Raw genomic sequence first — 27,449 nt, forward strand, 5'->3', positions numbered from 1 at the left:
TCCAGTCTGTCTTCATGTATCCGTTGAGCAACTTAACATTGTTCCAAGTCATGATGCTGTGTCACTTGGAGGAGACCTTGCAGAAGATGGTGTTGCCATGTCTCTGCTCCCTGTGCTGGACGTTTTTCTGATTGGTTTACAATGAGTGCTGACTTGGAGGCATCCCTGTGTGAGCAGCTGATGTGTCATCTGCAAACAATTACTCACCGGGTTCCCACTTGAAGGATGGTCACTTAAGAGAGTCCACTCCTTTTAAAAGAGGAGAGAGAAAATGATCGTTGGGAGACGCGTTTTCTTTCATATTAAAACACAAAACATAATGGCAGATGGGAAACCCCTAACTTCCAGACTATTGAAACGGGTCACCTGGGTCTGATGTGTATTTGATCAGGGCTATTTCTTTTCAAAAATGCATGTTCAATTAAAATTCATAGCTGCGCATATTGGGCCTTGTAACACAATCCAAGGGCTTTGTCTGTCCTGGGAGTACATATCGAAATGTTGACACATTTTGACCCTCAGTGTAGTGGGAGGCAAAGACACAGCTTCATGTGGAGAAAGAGAGAGAGGCCGATGTGTGGGGAGCTCGGATCCGCAGGTTCTGCTTGGTCAGCAGGCAGTTTGTGCAGATGCTGTCCCCTGTGGGCCTCTGTGAGGGAATTGGACTGAGTGGAACTAGAAAGAGCAGATGTTATTGCTTAGAAATGGCCGCCCAATCTAAGGAGTTGATGCTTATCATTGTTTTTCTCTCTACTGTAGCCAGTTTAATTCCATTCTTGGAATGGCTATATTGGAGGAGGTCTTTTGGCCCATCATCCCTATGCTGGCTGTCTGCAAGAACAGAGTCGAGAATGTGGTGTTGGAAAAGCACAGCATCAGAGCAGCAGGAGAGTCAACATTTCGAGCATAAGCCCTTCATCAGGAGGTCCTTGGCTCAAAACGTCGACTCTCCTGCTCCTTGGATGTTGCCTGACCTGCTGTGCTTTTCCAGCACCCCACTCTCGACTCTGATCTCCAGCATCTGCAGTCCTCACTTTCTCCTGTCTGCAAGAACAGTTCATCAAGTGCCATTCCCTTCCATTTCTCTGTAGCCCTGTAGAGTTTTGTCCAGTTTGCTTCTGATGCCTGTTTTGCCCACATCCCAAGAGGATATAAAAAAAGAATCCTTCCATTAAATTGTGGCATTTTGTAGCCATGACTTTGGAGAGTGAAAGACACAGGTCAGAAGGAAGGACACAGGCCTTGCTGAGTTTGTATTTGATTGAAGTTGACAAAATTATTTCTGGTTTGGAGACTGATGGTAAAATAGATTTGATTACCCGGCGGGGAAGAGGTATGACTGCCTGTTAACATGAGAGAAGACCGCTCATATAAAAACCCATCATAATGGTGAGACATCCATCTGTGAGAGGAGTTAACAACCATGCCCAAGCCACGCAACCTTCCGCCCACAACACACACACCTCCCCCCCCTCCTCCCCCCCCCCCCCCCCCGCCCCCCCAAACAGCACTTACCCATAGCTGCCAAAAAAGACGTGCACACAGAGGCATGCGGGTGTGTGTACACACAAACAAACATCCAGGCAGACACATAGGGGCATGGACACACATGTATATATACAACAGTACAGATGTATGTGCACAGACACAAGCACGTGTGTACAGACACACACAGATACAAACACTTGTACGCAGACACAAACTCGTGTGCACTGGCACACACACATACAAACGTGTGCACACACACACACACACACACACACACACACACACACACACACACACACGGGTGTACACAGGCACACACAGACACCAATCCGTGTGCACAGGCACACACAGATACAAATGGGTGTACACAGACCCACACAGATACAAACATATGTGCACAGGCACACACAGACACAAACAGGTGTACACAGGCACACACAGACACAAACGGGTGTACACAGGCACACACAGATACAAATGGGTGTACACAGACCCACACAGATACAAACATATGTGCACAGACTCACACAGACACAAATGCGTGTTTACACAGGCACACACAGACACAAATGTGCACACATGCATACAAACACGTGCACAGGCGTGCGCAGAAACACAGGTAGAAGCATGTATGCACAGACACACTCCGTCTCACACACTTATATAAAATCTCCCTGCAACACTTTCTCAGCTGAAAGGAGCCCAAATGGTGAAACGCTTACTTGCTAACTGCAGGTACTCCGAGGACTCTTCCGCCGTGACTTAATGAGCCTTGCAGTGCGGCATGACTAGTGTCTGCAAGTATTTTCTTTAAACTGCAATCTTATTGTTATTCTATGTGGCACAGTGGAGTGGGACATTGAGGCCTGTTTCCTGCAAGGTAATATTGCACGATAGAATGGTTACTCTTTAACAGTGACCAGTGCCTCATTTAATTTATTGGGAGAGGGAGTGGTGGAGAGTTACCTTGAGCAATGACTAGTGACCAGGGGAGAGGCAGTGAAGATTGTCCCTTTGATTTCTAAGTGATCTAGAAGGCAATGGTTCATGTTGGAGGCTACAATAGACAGTTTTCAGTCTGAGTTGGGGGGAATGGGGAGTCTAACTCAAGATTCCATTGGAGATAGGTAGGTCAGTGCTGTTTCCTCATAGTCTCAGTCTCAGTTAATGTAATCTATACTTAGTGTTGTGCAATCAACTGCATCTTGTTCAGAAAAATTCCTCCTCTTGTTAGAATTCACAAGTGGCTCATCCTCTGCCGCTGTTTAACAAACAGGCTCTTTGACCTAGAGTAATAAAGCAGATGAAAGGGCTCTTGTAATGCAGTGATATTGTCCTTAGCTCTGAGCCAGGTTCAGATCCCATCAGCTCTACAGGTGTGTAATAATATATCTGAAGATGTTCACTATTGATATCTGGAAATGAGAATACAGAGTATCTTGTGGTGTGGAGATAGTGTCTGTACCTCTGGTCAGGAGGCCTGCTCCCAGATATTTTGTGTCAAAATATTGAGAAAAGAAGACGTTCCCACCATGAGGCTGTCTAATTCTTTTGTTTCTCTTCAAGTTTGCTTTAGAAAGAGTGGAAAGGAGGTTGAGGATAATTGTCGACAGCTATCGTGAGTTAGTTGCGGTCAGTTCCACAGTTGTTAGAATACCAAGGGAAAACTGAAAGGTCTACTGTTTCTAGAAATCAGAGACAAAAACAGGACTAGCTGACAAAAGCTCAGCAGGTCTTATAGCGTCTGTGGAGAGAAATCCGGGTTTCTGTTCACGTCCGGTGAGCTCTGCCAGATGTGTTGAGGTTTTCCAGTAATTTCTGTTGCTGTTTCAGGTTGAGAAATGGCATGGATGTAGGAGGGGATTTTAAAGATGTGTGAAGAGTTTTGATCAACTTGTTTTACTTAATTCAAAGGCCCACAGTTACAGCAGAACAACATGTGTCTGATTGCCCACAGAGTAACGTTCCTCATTCCGTGCTGTTCCGAAGATAAGGAATCGGAGCAGGAGTCATTCATTTGGTCGTTGAGTCTGTTCCAGTCTTTGTTGAAAGTGTGCTGGATTAGATTATAGTCTCAACTCCTTTTCTGTTTTATCCCTTTGTGGGTCTTGTTGGGGAAGAAAATATAATGAAAATGAAAGTAATGAGAGAAAACCAAACCATCAAAAAGGATAGCCAGATAGTGATGTTAAAATGGTTGAACTGCAGTGTTGAGTTTTGGACGCTGTGGAGTCAGGAGGTCAGGTGCTGTTCCTGAAGTTCAAGTTGAACTTTACTGAGTAATTCAGAGTGAGGGTAAGGTGCAGATTCCCAATGGCGAGTGACCAGAAGCTCAAGGTCATTCTTGCAGACCGAGTGGGGAGATTAGATTAGATTAGATTAGATTACTTACAGTGTGGAAACAGGCCCTTCGGCCCAACAAGTCCACACCGACCCGCCGAAGCGCAACCCACCCATACCTCTCACTTAACACTACGGGCAATTTAGCATGGCCAATTCACCTGACCTGCACATCTTTGGACTGTGGGAGGAAACCGGAGCACCCGGAGGAAACCCACGCAGACACGGGGAGAATGTGCAAACTCCACACAGTCAGTTGCCTGAGGCAGGAATTGAACCCAGGTCTCTGGCGCTGTGAGGCAGCAGTGCTAACCACTGTACGATGTTCGACAAAATGTTTTGTCTCCCAGACATGGAGGATATCCCCACGAGTGAGCAATGATTACCCAAAGTCCAAATTGAAAGCAGTTCACCTGCACTGCTGTTGAATTTCTGCTTTGTTTGGAAGGAGCTTTTGTGTTCTCTGAGAAATCTACTGTGTAACAGTTCCTGTGGTTATCGCAGGTGCCTCTGACAACAGGGGCCTGAAATCTTCAAAAATAGCTTGTAGGTCCCTGATGCCACCCTCCATCTGCTGTCACTCAGTAAGGGAGAGGCTGAATGTTTTGTTTTCCACTCTCTTGAACTTTAGCAGTCATTAATGGCCCTGTGTACGTTCTTCATTCATGGGGTATTATTATTGCCTATCAGGGCAGTTAAAACTCACCCCCATTTCCTGTGGGTCTGGAGTCCAGGGAAGGATGGTTTACTTTCTTTCCTAAAGGAAGTTGGTAACCAATGACGTTGGTTATATGGTGCTGTTAAACTAGCTTTTTAGAGAACTCTAATTTCACCATCTGCCATTGTGGGATTTGAACCCGTGCCCAGAGAACATTGCCCTGGGCAGCTGGAGTGCTAGTCAGGTGAGCCACTGGCTGCTGTGCCCTTGACTCTGCCAGGGCTGGAGTAGAGAGGCTTTGTTATGCTTCCAACACCCAATGACTGGTACCAATGAGGTTTGTGGATGTTACTGAAGAAGGACTTTGCACACAGCTCTCAAACGCCCTTTTGAAGAACTTTCTGACCCTTGCTCATGGGATAGGGGTGTCGCTGGCTGGGCCAGCATTAATTGTCCGTCCCAGGTTGGCCATGAGAAGCTGGTGGTGAGCTGCCAACCTGTGGTGGCTGCAGTTTGCGTGCTGTGGGTCGACTCACGAGGCAACTAGGAAGAGAATGTCAGCTGAGAAGTTGGGCACTGAGGTGCTCTTCCTCGGCCTTTGGAGGTTGGGAGGGAAGGAGGGTCAGACTCACTGGGCTCAGACCTTTAGATCTGCACTGGGGTGGCTGAGAGTGTGCAACCTCCTTCTAATCAGTCATACAGCACAAAAACAGACCCTTTAGTCCAACTCATCCATTCTGACCAGATAACAGTGGTGTGCCATGAAGATCGGTGCTGGGTCCACTGCTTTTCGTCATTTATATAAATGATTTGGATGTGAGCATAAGAGGTATAGTTAGTAAGTTTGCAGATGACATCAAAATTGGAGATGTAGTGGACAGCGAAGAAGGTTACCTCAGATTTCAATGGAATCTTGATCAGGTGGGCCGATGGGCTGAGAAGTGGCAGATGGAGTTTAATTGAGATATGGTGATGGTGGCATGGTGGCACAGTGGTTAGCACTGCTGCCTCACAGCGCCAGAGACCCGAGTTCAATTCCCGCCTCAGGCGACTGACTGTGTGGAGTTTGCACGTTCTCCCCGTGTCTGCGTGGGTTTCCTCCGGGTGCTCCAGTTTCCTCCCACGCTCCAAAGATGTGCAGGTCAGGTGAATTGGCCATGCTAAATCGCCCGTAGTGTTAGGTAAGGGGTAGATATAGATGTAGGGGTATGGGTGGGTTACGCTTCGGCGGGGCGGTGTGGACTTGTTGGGCCGAAGGGCCTGTTTCCACGCTAAGTAATCTAAAAAATGTGAGGGCTGCATTTTGGAAAGGCAAATCAGGGCAGGACTTATACACTTAATGGTAAGGTCCGAGGGAGTGTTGCTGAACAAAGAGACCTTGGAGTGCAGGTTCATAGCTCCTTGAAAGTGGAGTCGCAGGTAGAACATAGAACATAGAACAGTACAGCACAGAACAGGCCCTTCAGCCCATGATGTTGTGCCGACCACTGATCCTCATGTATGCACCCTTACATTTCTGTGATCATATGCATGTCCAGTAGACTCTTAAATGTCCCCAATGACCTTGCTTCCACAACTGCTGCTGGCAACGTATTCCATGCTCTCACAACTCTCTGTGTAAAAAACCCACCTCTGACATCCCCTCTATACTTTGCTCCAACCAGCTTAAAACTATAACCCCTCGTGTTAGTCATTTCTGCCCTGGGAAATAATCTCTGGCTATCGACGCCATCTATGCCTCTCATTATCTTGTATACTTCAATTAGGTCCTCTCTCCTTCTCCTTTTTTCCAATGAAAAAAGTCCGAGCTCATAAGATCAGCCCTCCAGTCCAGGCAGCATCCTGGTAAACCTTCTCTGAAGCCTCTCCAAAGCATCCACATCTTTCCTATAATAGGGTGACTGGAACTGGTAGATAGGATAGTGAAGGTGGCGTTTGGTATGCTTTCCTTTATTGGTCAGAGTATTGAGTACAGGAGTTAGGAGGGCATGTTGCGGCTAACTAGGACATTGGTTAGGCTACTGTTGGAATATTGTGTGCAATTCTGGTCTCCCTCCAAAGGAAAGATGTTGTGAAACTTGAAAGGGTTCAGAAAAGATTTACAAGGATGTTGCCAGGTTTGGAGGATTGAGCTATAGGGAGAAGCTGAATAGGCTGGGGCTGTTTTCCCTGAAGCATCAGAGGCTGAGGGACAATTTTATAGAGGTTTATAAAATTATGAGGGGCATGGATAGGGTAAATAGACAAGCTCTTTTTCCTGGGTTGGGGAGTCCAGAACTAGAGGGCATGGGTTTAGGGTGAGAGGGGAAAGATATAAAAGAGACCTAAGGGGCAACTTTTTCACACCGAGGGTGGTACGTGTATGGAATGAGCTGCCAGAGGAAGTAGTGGAGGCTGGTACAATTACAACATTTAAAAGGCATCTGTTTGGGTACGTGAATAGGAAGGATTTGGATGAATATGGGCCAGGTGCTGGCAAATGGGTCTAGATTAGGTTGAGATATTTGGTTGGCATGGACAGGTTGGACTGGTTTCCGTGCCGTAAATCTATGACCGTGTGATTCTATATCCTAAATTAATCAGTCGGATGGACAAGTGAGTGAGAATCTCATTGTGTCCGTTCAGCAAATAAATGACAATAAATGTGAACAATGTTTGGCTGAAGAGGATCCTTTTGGCCTGAAAGATTCTTCCTTGTATTTATCCCTGCCACCAGCACTCCCCTTTTGTGTAAAGAGGTTTTATCATCCTTGCAGCCTGTCATGTTGCAACAGGATCTTACGAATGTCTGATTAAAGACAAACTCCCATAAAACCCGCTGTTTAAGGCACATGTTTTAATTGCTTCGATCGACTGAAATGACTTGATAACGTTAACGAGGTGACGGCAGCAGTCATAAAATGAAGGGGATTGCTGCCTTGCTTGCTTTTCCATTGTTTACAATTCCAACATATTTCAGCAGTTACAACAGATGGAGCTCGGCATTTCATTAGCCATCTGGATCTTCGAATTCTTCTGTAAGTGTGTATGAAAGAACTTGGGCGGCAATGGTTTCCTCTGTTTCCGCGACATTGACAAGGCAGGCAAAGGAATGGAGGGTGACATGGGTCAGACTGGAAAGTGCAGCGAGGGAGTCATAGAGACTACAGCACGGAAACAGACCCTTTGGTCCAACTCACTGTACTGACCAGATATCCTAAATTAATCAAGTCCCACCTGCCAGCACCCGGCCCGTATCCCTCCAAATCCTTCCTATTCATATACCCATTCAAATGCCTTTTAAATGTTGCAATTGTACCAGCCTCCACCACTTCCTCTGGCAGCTCATTCCATACACGTACCACCCTCTGTGTGAAATAGTTGCCCCTTAGGTCTCTTTTATATCTTTCCCCTCTCACCTTAAACCTATGCCCTCTAGTTCTGGACTCCCCCACTCCAGGGAAAAGACTTTGCCTATTTATCCTATCCATGCCCCTCATGATTTTATAAACCTCTATAAGGTTGCCCCTCAGCCTCCGATGCTCCGGGGAAAACAGCCCCAGCTTATCAGCCTCTCCTTATGGCTTAAACCCTCCAATCCTGGCAATATCCTTGTAAATCTTTTCTGAACCCTTTCAAGTTTCACAACATCCTTCCAACAGCAGGGAGGCCAGGACTGAATACAATATTTCAAAAGTGGCCTAACCAATGTCCTGTACAGCCACAACATGACCTTGTTGAATGGCATAGCAGGCGCAAGGGGCTGAATGGCCTACTCCTGCCCGTATTGCAGACTTCCACAGCCGCAGCTGTTGTCTGTCCCTTGTGACCGTGAGATAGTCAGATTGACTTGTTGCAGTCTGGGTGTGGCAATCCCTCTATTTAACCCAAGCGGCTTCAAGCATGTCCTGCTGATTGTTTGCAAATGAGAAGGTTCGTTGCATTATTTTTTTAGGATGGCGTCCAACTAGTGCAGTACTCAAACAGTGCAGGAGTTACTGGAGAAGCTCAACTGGTCTGGCAATATCCGTGGGAGAAAGCGAGGGCTGCAGGTGCTGGAGAGTCGCAGTCAGAAAGTGCAGTGCTGGAAGAAGCACGGCAGGTCAGGCAGCATCCAAGGAGCAGGAGAGTTGACATTTCGGTCACATGTCTGATGAAGGGCTTATGCCTGAAACGTCAACTCTCCCCCTCGGATGCTGCCTGACCTTTCGTGCTTTTTCCAGAGTTAATGTTTCGGGTCCAGTGACTGAAGAAGTGTTGCTAGATGTTCACTCTGCTTTCTCTCAACGGGTGCTGCCAGACCTGCTGAGTTGCTCCAGCCAGTTCTGCTTTTGTCTCAGATCTTCAGCATCTGCAGCTGACTGTTCTAGTTTCTATAGTACTGAACTGAAACAAGAGGCATTTTGTGGCACAGTGGCAGTGTCCCTCCCTCTGAACCAGGACGCCCAGGTTCAAGTCCCACTTACTTCAGAGGTGGTGGGTCATGATATCCCTGAACAGATTGTTTCAAAAATATAAAAACAAAATCAATCACTGCCTGAACTCAAAACAGCCTCTATATAATATGTCTGCAATGTTAACGCCCTAATGTACAGTTTCTGGTTTCTGTGATTCTCAGTGTCCTTGTGGAGAATTTTAGTTGAATGTAGGAATAACCTGTAATCATCTGTGGGTATTTTTTTCCCCTTGCCACATGTTCATCCTCCATTACGGCTTGTTGTTGATGCTAAATGTGGCCCTTGAGTAACATTTGAAAAACATCACCCAAGATCTTTTTCTGCTATTTCTGTTGCATCAGCCTTCCGGTTCCCGAAATCTCTCTGTGTTTTTGTAGCCTTCAGCCCAGCTATTCCGATGTTCTCCGTAACCTATGTCCACTTATAGACTTCAGCTTGGGTGAAACTCTGCTGTTCACTCACCAGGGAGGAGAAAGTGAGGACTGCAGATGCTAGAGATTGGAGTTGAGAAAGTGGTGCTGGAAAAGCACAGCAGGTTAGGCAGCATCCGAGGAGCAGGAAAATTGACATTTTGGGCAAAAGCTCTTCACGTTGATTCTCCTGCTCTTCAGATGCTGCCTGACCTGCTGTGCTTTTCCAGCACCACACTCTCGACACTGTTCACTCACCAAGTCTAACGCACCCACTCTTGCTAACTTACGTTGGCTTCCATCCCCATAATCATGGCTCCAATTTTAAATTCCCAATTTTTTTATGGTTAAAGCCCCTCATGGCCTCACCAATTTCCATTTCAGCCCTTTATTTCCCACAATCTCGTCCCCCTCTTTCCCCCCCCAGCCCGAAATTGACCTCTGTCTCTCTGCTGTCTTCTCATCTTCAGATTGTTCTTGCTCCCGCCCCCACTGTTAAATGAAGCTTCTGTATGTTTCTGGCGAAGTCTGTAAATGTGAACTGTGACTCACCCTTGCTTCTGAGTCAGAAGACTGTCAGTTCAAGACCCACTTCAATAATTTACATTAAACACTGCAGTGCAGTGCTGAAGGATGACACACGAAGCTAGGCCATAAGACCATTAGACCATAAGACATAGGAGTGGAAGTAAGGCCATTCGGCCCATCGAATCCACTCCGCCATTCAATCATGGCTGATGGGCATTTCAACCCCACTTACCCACGCCATTTCTAATCCTCTGAGATCGAATAGCCTGTGGCTGTTCCAGAAGAGAACAGGAATGTTATCTCCTGTGTCCTCATCAGTACTCATCCCTAAGCCATTGAGAGATTTCCTGAGGAAAGGTTTTGGTCTGAAACGTTGCCTTTCCTGCTGCTCGGATGCTGTCTGACTTGCTGTGCTCTCCCATCTTCGCATTCATTGACTCTGACTTGCAACATCTGCAGTCCTCGCTGTCTCCGAGAGGTTTCCTGCCCTTTTTTGTTTATTTGGAGCCTTTTACAGTGAGTGTAATTGCAGACAATCCAAACACAGGCAGGGGCTTCATGATAGCTGAGGAGAAGGCTCTTTGTACTTAGAGATGTGCTCCATGTTGAATGGAGATCCTCATTGAAAATGTAGCAAAGGAGTAAAGATGTGAAAAGTTTCAGTGTGTTCTCAACTCACAATAGCCTGACATTGTACACTAGACTGCATTGAAATGTTCGGAAAGGTAGCTCTGGGCAGATTTCATGAAGTTTTTCTGGTTAATGTGCTGTCTATCGCCTTATGTACAGAGTTTGAACATGCTGTCACTGGCAAATTGATGTCAAATGATGGCTTGCCCAGAGCTCCATTAACTTATGCTGCAATTGATTACTGTGAGTATCGAGAGCAGGAGTAGGCCATTCAGTCCTTCAAGCCTGCTCCTCCTTTTAATATGATCACCCAATTCCAGTTCCAGCTTTCTCCCCATACCCTTTGAGCCCTGTCGTCCTAAGAACTGCACTTAACTCCATCTTCAAAGCATTAAATGTTTTGTCCCCAACTGTTTTCTGTGGCTCGCTTCTCTCTGTGTGAAGAAATTTCTCCTCATCTTAGTCCTAAATGGCCCACCCTGCATCCCTAAAATTGTGTCAGATGACAAGCTTGGGCTAGTTTAGTTGCCAGTCTAGAATTTGAGCTTTATTGTGGGTCGCATTCTGTATAAAATGAAAGAACTGCGGATGCTAGAAATCAGAAACAAAAACAGGAATTGCTGCAAAAACTCAGTAAGTCTGGCAGCATCTGTGGAGAGAAATTGGAGTTAACATTTCAGGTCCAGTGACCCTTCTTCAGACTTGTTTTGAGGAAAGTTCATTCAACCCCGAAACATTAACTCTGATTTCACTCCACAGATGCTGCCAAACCTGCTGGATTTTTGCAGCAGTTTCTGTATTTGTTTACATTGTATCTGCAGTGCTCTCGTCGATTGGCTGTTCTGCTGGTGAGAATGGCTGAGGGCTTCAAGAAAATCAGACTTGTGGATTATCCGAATTTCACTCCTTGTGCAAATTGGCTACTGCATTTCTTACGTTACAGTGGTTGCAAAGCACTTTTGAACAGCCAGAGATCATGAAAGATGCTGTATAAATCCAGGTTCTTGTTTTTGTTTCATGGATGGTTGTAATCTGAATTTCAAGGATAAGATGTTGTGTCATTAGATATACAAATATGGCTACCCAATTGGGTCACAGATACATCACTTATTTGGATCTGGGGACCAAACTATAATATTTCCAAATTTGCCACTGGTACGAAACAAATGGGAATGTGTGTTGTGAGGAAATTGTAAGGCAGCTTCAGGAGGATCTAGACAGTCTCAGTGAGTGGGTAAGAACGAGATGGGTAGAATACAGTGTGGAAAAAGCTATGGTTATCCACTTCGGTAAGACAAATATGCAACATATTTCTGTAATGGTAAGGGTTGAAAATTGTGGGTGTACAAAGGGACATGGGCCTGCTTGTCAATAAGTTGCAGAAGGTTAACATTCAAGTTCAAAAAGCTGTTAGCAAGGCTAATGAAATGTTAGCCTTTGTTTCAAGAGGATTTGAGTACAGGAGTAGTGAAGTCATGTTTCAGGGTCAAATGATATTTTCCCAGAGCTCCGTTTTTGCATGTTGTAGTGGAGCTTGGTCAGAATGGTGCTGGAATAATGTGTGGAGTTTGGTCTCCTCACCTCAGGAGAGATATAATTGCTGTGGAGGGAGAGCAACACAGTCATAGAGATGTGCAGCATGGAAACAGATCCTTCAGTCCAACCCGTCCATGCCGACCAGATATCCCAACCTGTTCAGCCTCTCTCTGTAGCTCAGATCCTCCAACCCTGGCAACATCCTTGTAAATCTTTTCTGAACCCTTTCAAGTTTCCATCATCTTGCCGATAGGAAGGAGACCAGAATTGCACGCAATATTCCAATAGTGGCCTAACATGACCTCCAAACAACTCCTGTACTCAATACTCTGACCAATAGAGGAAAGCATACCAAACGCCTTCTTTACTATCCTATCCACTTTCAAGGAGCTATAAACCTGCACTCCAAGGTCTCTTTTTGTTCAGCAACACTCCCTAGGACCTTACCATTAAGTGTATAAGTCCTGCTAATATTTGCTTTCCCAAAATGCAGCACCTCACATTTATCTAAATTAAACTCCATCTGCCACTTCTCAGCCCATTGGCCCATCTGGTCCAGATCCTGTTGTAATCTGAGGTAACCCTCTTCACTGTCCACCACATCTCCAATTTTCATTTCCATCTCCAATGTCATCTGCAAACTTACTGACAGTACCTCTTATGTTCACATCCAAACCATTTATGTAAATGACAAAAAGTAGTGGACTCAGCACCGATCCTTGTGGCACTCCACTGGTCACAAGCCTCCAGTCTGAAAAACAACCCTCCACCACCATCCTCTGTCTTCTACCTTTGAATCAATTCTGTATGCCAGTGGCTTGTTATCCCTGTATTCCATGAGATCTAACCTTGCGAATCAGTCTCCCATGGGGAGACCTTGTCAAATGCCTTACTGAAGTCCATATGATCACATCTACGGCTCTGCCCTCATTAATCTTCTTTGTTACTTCTTCAAAAAACTCAATCGAGTTTGTGAGACATGATTTCCCACGCACAAAGCCATGTTAACTATCCCTAATCAGACCTTGCCTTTCCAAATACATGTACATCCTGAACCTCAGGATTCCCTTCAACAACTTGCCCACCACCGAGTTCAGGCTCACTAGTCTATAGTTCCCTGGCTTGTCTTTACCGCCCTTCTTAAACAGTCGCACCACGTTTGCTAACTTCCAGTCTTCCAGCACCTCACCTGTGACTATCGATGATACAAATATCTCAGCAAGAGGCCCAGCAATCACGTCTCTAGCTTCCCACAGAGTTCTTGAGTACACCTGATCAGGTCCTGGGGATTTATCCACTTTTAACCGTTTTTTCCCTACACTTTATATCTTCCATGTCCTTTTCCACAGTAAATACTGATGCAAAAGGGATGATGGGATTGTGCTCTGAGAGGAGGTTGGGGAAGCTTGGCCTATATTCTCCAGAGTTGTGAAGACTGAGAAGTGATAGTGAGTTTGTAGAAGATTTGTAACCCAGGTTGAGGCTCTGAATGTAAGTTTGCTCGCTGAGCTGGAAGATTTGTTTTCAGACATTTCATCACCATACTAGGTAACACCATCAGTGAGTCTCCAGTGAAGCACTGATGTTATGTCCTGCTTTCTACTTATGTGTTTAGGTTTCCTTGGGTTGGTGAAGTCATTTCCTGTTCTTTTTCTCAGAGGGTGGTAAATGGGGTCCAAGTCGATATGTTTTTTGATAGAGTTCCGGTTAGTATGCCATGCTTCCAGGAATATTTGTGTATGTCTCTGTTTTGGCTTGTTCTAGGATGGATGTTAGTGAGTTTTGAGAAGATTTGTAGCTCAGATTGAGGTTCTAGATGTGGGTTTGCTTGCTGAGCTGGAAGGTTCATTTTCAAAAGTTTTGTCACCATAGTAGGTAACATCTTCTGTGAGCCTCTGGGCGAAGCATTGCTTTCTATTTATATGCTTGAGTTTCTTTGGGTCGGTGATGTCATTTCCTATGGTGATGCCATTTCCTGTTCTTTTTCTCAGGGGGTGGTAAATGGGGTCCAAGTCAATGTGTTTGTTGATAGAGTTCCAGTTGGAATGCCATGCTTCTAGGAATTCTCGTGCGTGTCTCTGTTTGGCTTGTCCTAGGATGGATGTGTTGTCCCAGTCGAAGTGATGTCCTTCCTTATCTGTATGTCAGGATACTAATGAGAGAGAGTCATGTCGTTTTGTGGCTAGTTGATGTTCATGTATCCTGGTGGTTAGTTTTCTGCCTACGATGGATGTGCTGTCACCACAGGTTGCCACCTTGAAACCATTCTTGTAAATCTTTTCTGAAACTGTCTCATTGAAACTTAAAAAATACTTCAAGGAATAGGCAGGGTGGAAACTGAAAAGGTATTTCTCTAGGAGTGCTGGGTGATCTACAACCAGGAGAAACAATTAAAAATAAGGGGATGAGAATTCTTTTCGAGCTGTGAACCTTTGGAATCCTCTATGGCAGATCCTCTGAATCTGTTTAAGGTAGAGATTGGTAGATTTCTGATGGGGGACAGGGTTATTGGTCAGGGGGTGTGTAAAAGGCAGAAAAGTGTTTGATCTAACATGGTTGTATTGAATGATGGGACAGGTTCGATGGACTGAATAACAAACTCCTAAATATTCCTAAATCAAATCAGCCTCAGGTAATGGAGACACAAGGGGAGGTGTTGGCTGATTGGTATGAATGTTAGACTCTTAGTCCAGAGACCTGGGCCATGTCCTGGGGACCTGGTTTTGATTTCCGACATGGCAGATGGTGGAATTTGAGTTCTGTAGCTTAGAAAAAAAATCTAGAATCCATGAAATCATTGTCGCTTGTTGGAAAAACCCATCTGTCTTTAGGGAAGGAAACCCTTACTTGGGTGACTCCAGACGTGTGCTCTGGACAGTTAGGGATGGGCAATAATTAATGGCTGAACTGGTGAAGTCCAGTGCATAAAAAGACAAGCTTCCTACCCAGAGTGCACCAGGACATTCATAGAGATAAAAGCCCTGCAACATTAGCACTCCAATTCCAGGGGCCCTTTGTCCCTCACTCATTACCTGGGAGTATGGCTTCAATAATACCTAATTACTGTGATTTTGTACTTTTGAAGGTCTGTAATGCTGGACTCTTCTTTATTTTTCTAATTGTTTTTCCCAAAGAACTTGTACTCCAGAAACAATAACCAGGCAGCTTTGTATCTAAGATGGCGCCTGAAGTCATTGGAACCGTGACCAAGTGGATCTCACTGATGCTTGCCCCTCATTGTGCAAGTTTCCCAGAAGATGTGCAAAACAAGCAGCAGCGACCATTCCATGAGGGCCTCATTCACCTCCTGCCTGTCTCCATCTATTCAGCAGTCTGCAAAACCAATTTCAAATTGGCAAGAGGATTGCTTGTTGAGCCAAACCTCAGAAACCAACAAGATTCTCTGTGAGCTGCACAGGCTGTCTAGTCTCATTCCTTCAAAAACACACACACACACACTATTTGTGTGTACTTAAAGAGCAATCCATTTACATGTTGTTCCCTGACCCAGTTTGATGTATTTGTATGGGTGCTGATGGTGAGGAGAAGGTGCATTCCCCCCTCCCTTCCTCCCTCTCTGTCACTCCCTCTTTCTCCCTCTCCCTCTCACTCTCCAACTCTCTGTCCGTCTCACTCTCCCTCACACACACTCTCACTCTCTGTCCCCCTCCCTTACCTCTCTCTCTCTCTCTCTCTCTCTCTCTCTGTACCTCTCTCTCTCTCACTCACTCACTCTCTCACTCACTCCTCGAAGCAGCAGCTTGAACCTAGCAGCAATAAGTTAGCCTGAGCTGGCTCCCCTTTGTTTTTCTGAGGTCCGTTGTTAATTCTCTCGTGTCATATGAAGTTTCCTGTACCAAAGAGGACATATGATGGAAGTTCTGTTGGCACTTTAAGTATAGAATGTCAGGCTTAGACCCAGAAAGCAGACTGGCAACATTGTAGAGCACATTTCACCACAAGTCTAATGATTGCATTTGACATCACATCGCAATTGGAAGGTGAAAGACTGGATATTTGAATTTATTAACGTACACCAACCTAACTTTTTAAAATAGTTTTCATAACGGAGTAGGTTCCAAGAGCAAGGCGCAGACTTCAATCTGAATTCCAGCTGTTACAGACAATTTGTAATTGGAGGTATTCAAGAAGAAACTGAGAAAATCACGGCCACACTCTCCTCCCCACGACCTCCACCTTCTCCCCCAGCACATCTGTGTATCTGATCACGAGCTAACGCATCGGAACGTAAAGCCACTGAGTGCATTGCTGCTCGGTCATCCAGAAAGGCCTCATGTTTCACTCTAGCTCCAACCTCTGATTGCTTCTTAAGTGATTCCATGGCTTTTCCTTCAACTACTGTCTGGGAATTTATTCCATGTGTTGGACAAAGGCTTTGCTGTCGGTTTTATCATCAGTATCCTGCGTTTGACATCATATTATGTTTACCTTGGTAATGAATAGTGTGAAGCCATAGCTTCTGGTCATTACTGGAGTGGGGCTGCACATAGCGAGCACTTTGTTAGGCTAACTCTGCACACATCAGCTGGAATAACATATTCCTGCCATAACTGTAGCAACATGCTGATGTAAATGGTACCTGAGCGACTGATAGGGTCACCGGTTCCCTCCTTGGGCAGTGATTTCAAGAATTATGTTGAGATTGTGCAGAGCGTTGGTGAGGCCTCTTCTGAAGTGTTGTGTCCAGTTCTGCTCACCCTATTATAGGAAGGATATTATTAAACTGGAGAGGAGTCAGAAGAGATTTACCAGGATGTTGCAGGGAATGAAGCGTTTGAGCTATAGGGAGAGACTGGGACCTTTTTCACTGGAGTGCGGAGACTGAGGGGTGACCTTTTAGAGATTGTATAAAATCATGGGGGTTGAAAATGTGTTGCTGGAAAAGCGCAGCAGATCAGGCAGCATCCAAGGAGCAGGAGAATCGACGTTTCTGGCATGAGCCCTTCAGGAATCCTGAAGAAGGGCTCATGCCCAAAACGTCGATTCTCCTGCTCCTTGGATGCTGCCTGACCTGCTGCGCTTTTCCAGCAACACATTTTCAGCTCTGATCTCCAGCATCTGCTGTCCTCACTTTCTCCTAAAATCATGGGGGACATAGATTAGGTGATTAGGTGTCTTTTCCCGACAGTGGGGGGATTTCAAGACTAGGTGAAAGGAAAACGATTTAAAAGGGACATGAGGGTCGATTTGTTTTTTACACAGAGTGGTTCACGTATGGAATAAGCTTCCAGAGGAAGTAGTGGATGCAGGTTCTGTTACAAAGTTTAAAAGACAATTGGATGAGTACATGAATAAGAAATGTTTGGAGGGATAAGGGCCAAGTACAGGCAGGTGGGGTTTAGTTTGGGGATTATGGTTGGCATGGACTGGTTGGACTAAAGGGTCTGTTTCTCAGCTGTATGACTCTTTAATTGAGAAAAGAGCAAGGAATGACAGAGAAACACAGAATAGGAGGGAGAGTAGGCCATTCAGCCCTTTTAAGTCTGTCCCCACTATACATTATGATCATATCTAATCATTCAACTTAGTAACCTGTTCCCACTTTCCCACCATATCCTTTGATCCCTTTAGCCTCATACGCTATATCCAACTCCTTCTCAAAATCGTGCACTGTTTGTCCTCAACTGCTTCCTGTGGTTGTGATTTCTGCATGCTCACCACAAGAAATACAGTGAATTGGATTCAAATCCTGAATAAAGATATGCAGCGAGGGAAAGAAACGTTGGATTCAAAGAGAGAAAGGAAAAGCAATAAGTAAAACTCATTTGAATTTGCCTCAATTGCTATTAATAAGAATGAGTTCATTGTTTGAGATGGGTTTGTCATTGAATTAATTATTACTACATTGTTTGCAGTGTCCTTGCACTGTGAATTGAAACTGCACACTCCGACGGATGTAATAGACAAATGCAACAAGTTGTTTAAAATAATAGCCACGAGGCTAAGGGTGATATCCCATTTAGACAGGACAATCAGCATCACACACTAAACCAGCTGGCAGGTCTTTGAGATTCACAATCACTGACGTACTTTCTCATGTCAGTCAGCACATTCACAGGGTTATTTGTGTTGCTATTTTATCAGGAAAATTTACCCCCGTTGTGACTTCAGCTATCTTGTCGACCTCAGTAAAGTCAGCTCTTTTAAGTTAAAAAGTCTAAATTTGTCACAAGTGTTCCAAACATTTTGCAAAAACTGGCACTTATTTAGTGTCTTTAATGTTGAAAAGGTTCCTGATTTGTTTCACAGAGATGAATTACAAATGACGTGGAGGTGCCAGTGTTGGACTGGGGTAGACAAAGTTAAAAATCATAACCACGTTATATCCAACAGGTTCGTTTGAAAGCACTAGCTCTCAGACAACCACCTGATGAAGGAGCAGCATTCCGAAAGCTAGTGCTTCCATATAAACCTGTTGGACTATAACCTGGTGTTCTGTGATTTTTAAAATCAGACTCTGGGCAAACAAAATAATGGGCTTTTCTTGTGGATCAGTCTCAGTCCAATAGTGTACAGTGTCAACATTTCCTAACAGCTGACTTGAAGGACAAAGGAAGTGTCGAGGCAGTACCTTCGATGTGGATAAGTGTAACTACTCAAATAGGTCCTCCCGAATTAGTAGCTGGAGTAAATCATATGGCCCTCCGAGCCTCCTTTCTTCCTCAGTAAGATCACTGTGGAACTGAGCTTGGTCTGCAATCCACATTCTTGCCTGTGCCCATAACTCCCATAAGACAGAGGATCAGGAGGAGTAGGCCATCCAGTCTGCTTCACCATCCCGCGAGATTGTGGCTGGCCTGATAACCCTCAACTCCACTGCTCTGCCTTACCCCACCATAGCCCTTGATTCCCGTCTTGAGTAAACCTCTGTCTCTCACAGCCTTGAATATACTTGATGACTGGGCCTCGGCAGCCCTCTGCGATTTTTATTTTAAAGAACGGTACTGATTCACGACCCTTTGAGAGAAGAAATTCCTCCTTTTCTCTGTCTTAAATGGGCGACCCTTTATTTTGACACTCCTTGTTCAAAAATCCGTCTGACTTCGCCTGGAATCTGTTCGGTGAGCCAGCCTCTGCTGCAGGCTGATTTCAAAGATTTGCCACCCTTACTAAGAAGGAATTCCCCATCATCTCTGTCCCCTTATTCTAGAGCTCCAAACTCTCATTCCAGCTTCACTTGTGATTGGATCCCATCATCTGATCCAGCATCCTGCAGCGTGTTTGGGAATGTCTCCATGTATGGGTTTTAGCAGCTGCATTAGAATTGGTATTGCTGATTCAGACCTCATGGAGTTATACAGCACGGAAACAGACCTATTGGCCCAACATATCCATGTCGACTGGATTTCCTGAACTGAACTAGTCCCATTTGCCAACACTTGGCCCGTATCCCTCTAATCTCTTCCTATTCATGCAGCCATCCAGATGCCTTTTAATTACGATAATTGTACCAGCCTCCAACACTTCCTCTGGCAGCTCATTCCATACACTCACCACCCTCTGTGTGGTGAAGTTGCCCCTCAGGTCCCTTCAAAATCTTTCCCCTCTCACCCTAAACCTATAGTTTTGGATTCTCCCACCTTAGGAAAAAGATCTCAGCTATTCACCTTATTCATGTCCATCAGGATTTTATAAACTTCGATAGAGGTCACCCTTCAGCATCTTACCCTCCAGTGAGAATAGTCCCGCCTATCCAGCATCTCATTCTAACTCCAACTTCCAGTATCGGTAACATGCTTGCAAATCATTTTTGCACCTTCTCCAGTTTATTAACATCCTTCTTGTAGCAGTACTTCAAATGTGGCGTCGTCAGTGTCTTGTACAGCCATAACATGACATCCCAACTCCTATGGTCAGTGCCCTAACCAATGAGGGCAAGCATTCCAAGCACTTCCCTCATCACCCTGTCTACCCGTGACACCACTTTGAAGGGTCTTGGTACCAACCCCCACCCCCACCCCACCCCCCCTCACTGTTCAACAACACTCCCCAGGGCCCTACCATTAACTGTGTAAATCCTGCCATTGGTCATTTTACCAAAAAACAACACCCTGCATTTATCTGAATTACACAGCACCTATGGCAACCACATTATTGGCATAACACTGCCATTCCTATTGGGGGGGAAGGTTTCTGGAGTGGCTGACCCTCTGAAAGGAAATTGAGGTGGTCTAGCCTAGAGGTTACTGTATCTCGCCCCGTATCCCATCCAGAGGTAGTATTGTATCCCAACATCAAGCAACCTTTTTTCAGGAAAGCAAGAGAAAAAATGCTGCACATGGCGAAAAGATTAAGCTGTAGCTTTTACACGCAGCTGCTTGCCTCTGCATTCCAGTGAAAGGAGCGTTTTGAAGATTCTGAAGTTCCCAACCTGTCAGTTCCTGCGTGAGTCGTGATTTTGATTCTGACTTCCCTGACCCTGTGGGACTGTGCTGTATTGTATTTTGGATCACAGTGTGGTGTGCGGTGGTGGAGAGGAGAAAGTGAGAGAAACTGATCAATGGAATGCCAGCATTTGGGAAGAATTTTAAATTCCTACGATACAGATACAATTATTTGGCAAATTGAATATGATGGGCTCTATTCTCTACACAATGTGTACATTGCTTTGAAAAAAATTTGTTTTTCAAACCCCTTCCCAAATGCCTATCTTTTGGGGACTGGCATTATCACAGTATATGCTTGAATTTGAGGAATGCTGCGGAGGTTTAAACGAGGTTGCCTTTGGTGACTGAAACTCTGGTTTTGAGACATGCCCAGACCTGTCGCTATTTGTAGCTCAGATTCACCCCATGTACAAGACATACCTTCAGCAGCCTTCAACATGGAGGCTGGCAGCTCAGAGTGAAAAATGACCTTGTAGTAACGACAGCTGCTACAATTCACTAATCTCCTCCAATCGCACTTGGTCTTGATGTTCAGACTACATTTGAAACTTGGCAATTTTTAAAATGGATGACAGGAGTATTGTAATTTCTTGGAAGTAAGTTTGAAGGTATGGTATCATATTACAATCTACTGTCTGAATTTATAATGCTCTTAGACAGTAAATAAGTGTCTTCATGAATGCTGCTCTCTCACTGGGAGTATTCATTTCAGCAGTGGTAGTTTGCTGTCATCTGCTTTTCAATAAAGCAGTAAAATGGAGACACATTTTTACTTGGACTTGCATAGCATGTTATTAAGGTTTCCAGACACAACGTGTTCTAGAGCATTGCAAAATTTGCGAGAGAGTGCAGTGCGTGTTTGTTAAAATTCGACATCAACTGATATTCATAAGTGTTTGTGCCTGCAGTTTTTTGTTTTGAAATCCAACCCCATAATGGAATCAGAGCTGTCTGTGAAGACTTTTATTTCCTGGTAGTCACTTCGGAAGTGAGAACAGTGGGAATGGAGTTTAGGGCAGTGGAATGTTCCTCCTGCAGAATGTGGGAAGTAAGGGTCACCACTAGTGTCCCCGCTGACTACATCTGTGGGAAGTGCACCCAACACCAGCTCCTCCAAAACCGCGTTAGGGAACTGGAGCTGGATGCACTTCGGATCATTCGGGAGGCAGAGGTGGTTATTGACAGGACTTACAGAGAGGTAGTCACTTCCCAGATAAAAGAAAAAGACAGATGGGTGACAGTAAGGGGACAGAAAGGGAACCAGCAGGCAGTGCAGGGATCCCCTGTAGCCATTCCCCTCAACAATAAGTATACCGTTTTGGATACTGTTGGGGGGGGGGATGACTTACCAGGGGAAAGCAGTGAGGCACCTGCTGCTCAGAAGGGAAGGGGGAAGAGGAGCAGAGCAGTAGTCATTGGGGACCAGATAGTTAGGGGGACAGATAGGAGGCTCTGTGGGGACGAGAGAGACTCATGGTTGGTGTGTTGCCTCCCGGGTGCCAGGGTCCGTGATGTCTTTGATCGTGTTTTTGGGATCCTTCGGGGGGAGGGAGAGCAGCCCCAAGTAGTGGTCCATATTGGCACCAACGACATAGGTCAGAAGAGAGATGGGGATTTGAGGCAGAATTTCAGGGAGCTAGGATGGAAGCTTAGAGCTAGGACAAACAGAGTTGTTGTCTCTGGTTTGCTGCCCGTGTCATGTGCTAGTGAGTTGAACATGTGGCTACAGGGATGGTGCAGGAGGGAGGGTTTTGGGTTTTTGGATAATTTGGAGCCCTTTCTGGGGTAGGTGGGACCTCTACAAGCAGGATAGTGTTCATCTAAATCAGAGGGGTACCGATATCCTGGGTGGGAAATTCACTAAAGCTATTAAGATGGATTTAAATTAATACAGCAGGGGAATGGGAACCAAAATTGTAGGACAGGTACAGAAGAGGATGAGAGTAGGGAGTTCCAAAATCAAGTATCTGACACTGGCAAGCAAGAACCTGGTTTGAAGTGTGTGTACTTCAATGCGAGGAGCATCCGAAATAAAGTGGGTGAATTGGCAGCGTGGGTTGGTACCTGGGACTTCGATGTTGTGGCCATTACAGAGAAGTGGGTAGAGCAGGGACAGGAATGGTTGTTGCAGGTTTCGGGATTCAGATGTTTCAGTAAGAACAGAGAAGATGGTAAAAGAGGGGGAGGTGTGGCATTGTTGATCACGGACAGTATTACAGTTGTAGAAAGGATGTTTAGGGACTCGTTAACTGAGGTAGCATGGGCTGAGGTTAGAAACAGGAAAGGAGAGGTCACCCTGTTGGGAGTTTTCTATAGGCCTCCGAACAGTCCCAGAGATGTAGAGGAAAGGATAGCAAAGATGATTCTCGATTGGAGTGAGAGAGGCAGGGTAGTTGTCATGGGGGACTTCAACTATCCAAATATTGACTGGGATCACTACAGTGCGAGTACTATAGATGGGTCAGTTTTTGTCTGATGTGTGCAGGAGAGCTTCCTCACACAATATGGGTGGCATGATGGCACAGTGGTTATCACTGCTGCCTCACAGCGCCTGAGACCCGGGTTCAATTCCTGCCTCAGGCAACTGTCTGTGTGGAGTTTGCACATTTTCTCAGTGTCTGCGTGGGTTTCCTCTGGGTGCTCCGGTTTCCTCCCACAGTCCAAAAACATGCAGATTAGGTGAATTGGCCAGGCTAAATTGCCCGTAGTGTTAGGTGAAGGGGTAAATGTAGGGGAATGGGTCTGGGTGGCTTGCACTTCGGCGGGTCGATGTGGACTTGTTGGGCCGAATGGCCTGTTTCCACACTGTAAGTAATCTAAAAGAAAAAAAAAATCTTTAAAAAAAAGGCCTACGAAGGGCAAAGCCATTTTAGATTTAGTACTGGGTAATGAGCCTGGCCAGGTGTTAGATTTGGAAGTAGGTGAGCACTTTGGAGACAGCGATCACAATTCTGTCAGGTTTACTTTAGTGATGGAAAGGGATAGGTGTACTCCACCAAGCAAGAGTGGAAGGGAAATTACGATGCAATTAGGAAAGATTTAGGAAGCGTAGAATGGGAAGGAAACTGCAGGGGATGAGCACATTAAAAATGTGGAGCTTATTCAAGGAAAAGCTCCTGTGTGTCCTAGATAAGTATGTACCTGTCAGACAGGGAGGAAGATATAGAACGCATGAGCCATGGTTTACTAAGGAAGTGGAATTCCTTGTCAAGAAGAAGAAGAAGGCTTATGTTCGGACAAAATGTGAAAACTCAGGGTGCTTGAGGGTTACAAGGAAGTCAGGAAAGACCTAAAAAGAGAGCTCAGGAGAGCCAGGAGGAGACATGAGAAGTTGTTGGCGGATAGGATCAGGGTTAACCCTAAGGCTTTCCATAGGTATGTCAGGAATGAAAGAATGACGAGAGTTAAATTAGGGTCAATCAAGGATAAGAGTGGGAGGTTGTGTGTGGAGTCAGAGGACATAGGGGAAGCGCTAAATAAATATTTTTCAACAGTGTTCACTATAGAAAATGACAATGTTGGTGAGGAAGATACTGAGATACTTGCATCTAGATTAGAAGAGATTGGGGTTCACAAGGAAGAGGTATTAGAAATACTGCAGAGTGTGAAAATAGACAAGTCCCCTGGGCCGGATGGGATCTATCCTAGGATCCTCTGGGAAGCAAGGGAAGAAATTGCCGAGCCTTTGGCATTGATCTTCAAATCATCATCATCCACAGGAATAGTGCCTGAGGACTGGAGGATAGCAAATGTGGTTCCCTTGTTCAAAAAGGGTAGTAGAGACAACCCTGTTAATTACAGACCAGTGAGTCTCACTTCAGTTGTTGGTAAAGTGTTGGAAAAGGTTATAAAAGATAGGATTTATAACCATCTAGAAAAGAATAATTTGATCAGGGACAGTCAGCACGGTTTTGTGAAGGGGAGGCCGTGCCTAAAGAATCTTACTGAGTTTTTTGACAAAGTGACCAAACAGGTAGATGAGAGTAAACCTGTTGATGTGATGTATATAGATTTCAGCAAGGCGTTCGATAAGGTTCCCCACAGTAGGCTACTATACAAAATGTGGAGGAATGGGATTGTGGGAGACAGAGCAGTTTGGATCAGTAATTGGCTTGCTGAATGAAAACAGAGGGTTGTAGTTGATGGAACATGTTCATTTTGGTGTCCAGTTACTAGCGGTGTACCGCAAGGGTCGGTGTTGGGTCCACTGCTGTTCATCATTTTTATAAATGATCTGGATGATGGCTTAGAAGGGTGGGTTAGTAAATTTGCGGACGACGCTAAGGTTGGTGGAGTTGTGGATAGTGACGAAGGATGTAGTAGATTGCAGAGAGACATAGATAGGATGCAGAGCTGGGCTGAAAGGTGGCAAATAAAGTTTAATGTGGACAAGTGTGAGGTGATCCATTTTGGAAGGAGTAATCGGAATGCAAAGTACTGGGCTAATGATAGGATTCTTGGAAGTGCAGATGAGCAGAGAGATCTCAGTGTCCATGGAGACAGATCCCTGAAAGTTGCCACCCAGATTGACAGGGTTGTTAAGAAGGTATGCAGTGTTTTGGCCTTTATTATTAGAGGGATTGAGTTCCAGAACCAGGAGGTTATGTTGCAGCTGTACAAAGCTCTGGTACAACCACACTTGGAATATTGTGTACAGTTCTGGTCACCGCATTATAAGAAGGATGTGGAAGCTTTGGAAAGGGTGCAGAGGAGATTTACTAGGATGTTGCCTGGTATAGAAGGAATGTCTTATGAGGAAAGGCTGAGGATCTTGAGGCTGTTCTCGTTAGAGAGAAGAAGGTTGAGAGGTGACTTAATAGAGACATACAAGATAATCAGAGAGTTAGATAGGGTGGACAGGGAGAGCCTTTTTCCAAGTATGCGGACGGTAAACACGAGGGGACGCAACTTTAAAGTGAGAGGAGATAGGTATAAGACAGATGTCAGAGGTAGTTTCTTTACTCAGAGAGTAGTAAGGGTATGGAATGCTTTGCCTGCAACGGTAGTAGATTCGCCAAGTTTAAGTGCATTTAAGTCGTCATTGGACAGGCAAATGGACGTACATGGAATAGTGTAGGTGGGATGGGCTTCAGATTGGTATGACAGGGCGGCACAACATTGAGGGCCGAAGGGCCTGTACTGCGCTGTAATGTTCTATGTTCTATCCTCCATCTCCTCACCTCTGAAAAGGCATCTGTCACATGAATATCAAACTGAAGTGAACACTGGATGTATTGTGAATAGAAAATGGTTTGGGAGTTTCTGTTTGTTCCTCACTTGAAAATGGTTTGAGGCAGTTTATTCCTTGTTTTTAGACCAATCTTTGCTTCCATGGGATCAGTTTGTCACAGTATTCAGAACAGTGATGTTTGACGCGTACTGAGTCAGCTCTGAGGTATGTTTTAGTGCCCCTCCGGGTACAGGATATGATGGAGAATGTGTCTGCAACTCTAGTTTCGACAAGCTGCGTATAGTACAACATTCTTGGTGAAAAGTAAGTGCTGTCTTCATGAAGTCTAGTTTAAAGGATTAGGAAACTCCAAATCCGAACACTAACATGCCTTAACATCTCAATTCTGGCATTACACTGCGTATTTATTGCAAGTTCAGTGTTTAAGCCAATTAAACAAAAGTTGGAATTTTCTGCACACATGGTCCATATAATCATAGTTTATTATGAAAGCATGTTTTAATAATACTGGTGCTGTGTCTCTTTAGGCCTTACTTAAATGCTGCTTTGAATGTGTACGAATGCTAATCCTGCATCTCCCCAGTTAGTTTCCATCGTTATAGCACCTTTTGTCAAAACCTGCAGCCACACAACTGGAACAACGTTTTAACGTTCTCCTTCTTAGAGATTCAGAGTGAAGAGGCTACTTGGCCTGTCAGGTCTGTACTGCCAAAAATATGCCACTACACTAGTCCCACTTTCCCACATTAGGCCCACAGCCTTGAATGTTAGCTGACACTTCAAGTGCTCGTCCAAGAGCTGTTTCACGATTTGAGGTTTCCATCCCTGAGGTTTTTTTCTCCATCTCAGACCTAAGATGGCCTTTACCTTCCCCATTGCTCGTTTGGTACTTTACGATCTTCCATTGTTCCCTCTCTTTGTCAAACCTGCCTGGACTTCGTATGGTCGAATAAGACAGCAGTTTGCCCATTTAAACTGGATTGAATTGAATTGAATTTGTTGTCACGTGTACTGAGGCACAGTGAAAAGCTTTGTCTTGCGAGCAATACAGGCAGATCACAGAGTTAAGTAGCATAGATAAGTAAATAATAGGTAAACAGTGGCAAAAACAAAAACACAGGGTACAGGTGAATGTTAAGAGTTTGTGAGTCCATTCAGCATTCTAACAACAGTCGAGTAGAAACTGTTTCGAAACCGGTTGGTGTTTATGTTCAAGCTTCTGTACCTTCTCCCTGAAGGTTGAGGGTGTAGAAAAACATTGCCAGGGTGGGATGGATCTTTGAGAATGCTGGCGGCCTTTCCTTGACAGCGGGCCTGGTAGATGGATTCTATTGATGATAGTTTGGCCTTTGTGATTGTCCGGGCCGAGTTCATCACTCTCTGTAACCGTCTCTGATCTTGAATGGTCCAGTTGCCATTCCAGTTAGTGATACATTTCAGACAGAATGCTCTTGATGGCACACCTATAAAAGTTGGCAAGGGTATTCACCGTCATGCCAAATCTGTACTTGTTCTTAGTTCTAGGGGGAATCTCAAATAAATTGCAAGGGGGAACTAATCACACAGAAATGCTGTCTTGTGTAGCAATGATTTGACGATCGGCAGGCAAGGTCTGAAGGAAACAGTGAGGTTTGTGGTTGCTGTTAATAGTTGCTTTCTTATTCAGTCTGTTCTGGGGAAAATGAGTTTTGAAACTGAGCAGTAATTCTGCAGTGATACCCGGCATGCTTTTGCATAAATATCAGGGAAATGGCCATTTTGATGTTAGATTTAAGTTTGTGTGAATTAATCTCAATTTGACAAGAATTAATGGTGGAGGAGTGT

General features: G+C 45.0%; 1 protein-coding gene across 3 annotated transcripts in view; it reads left to right on the forward strand.

The window, feature by feature from the left end:
- The window catches only part of LOC140462878 (rho GTPase-activating protein 39-like), a 203,923-nt gene that overhangs the window by 57,986 nt on the left and 118,488 nt on the right, over positions 1 to 27,449 (forward strand). Inside the window, exon 1 of one of the 3 annotated variants that reach the window (XM_072556293.1) lies at positions 20,860 to 21,042. The exons of the other annotated variants lie outside the window; for them this stretch is intronic. The gene's annotated coding sequence lies outside the window, so the exon portion shown is untranslated. Of the gene's footprint in view, positions 1 to 20,859; positions 21,043 to 27,449 lie in introns of those variants that run through there. 3 annotated transcript variants of the gene reach the window in all.

Source organism: Chiloscyllium punctatum, chromosome 37 (genome assembly GCF_047496795.1).
Source record: "Chiloscyllium punctatum isolate Juve2018m chromosome 37, sChiPun1.3, whole genome shotgun sequence".
Classification (NCBI taxonomy): Eukaryota; Metazoa; Chordata; class Chondrichthyes; order Orectolobiformes; family Hemiscylliidae; genus Chiloscyllium; species Chiloscyllium punctatum.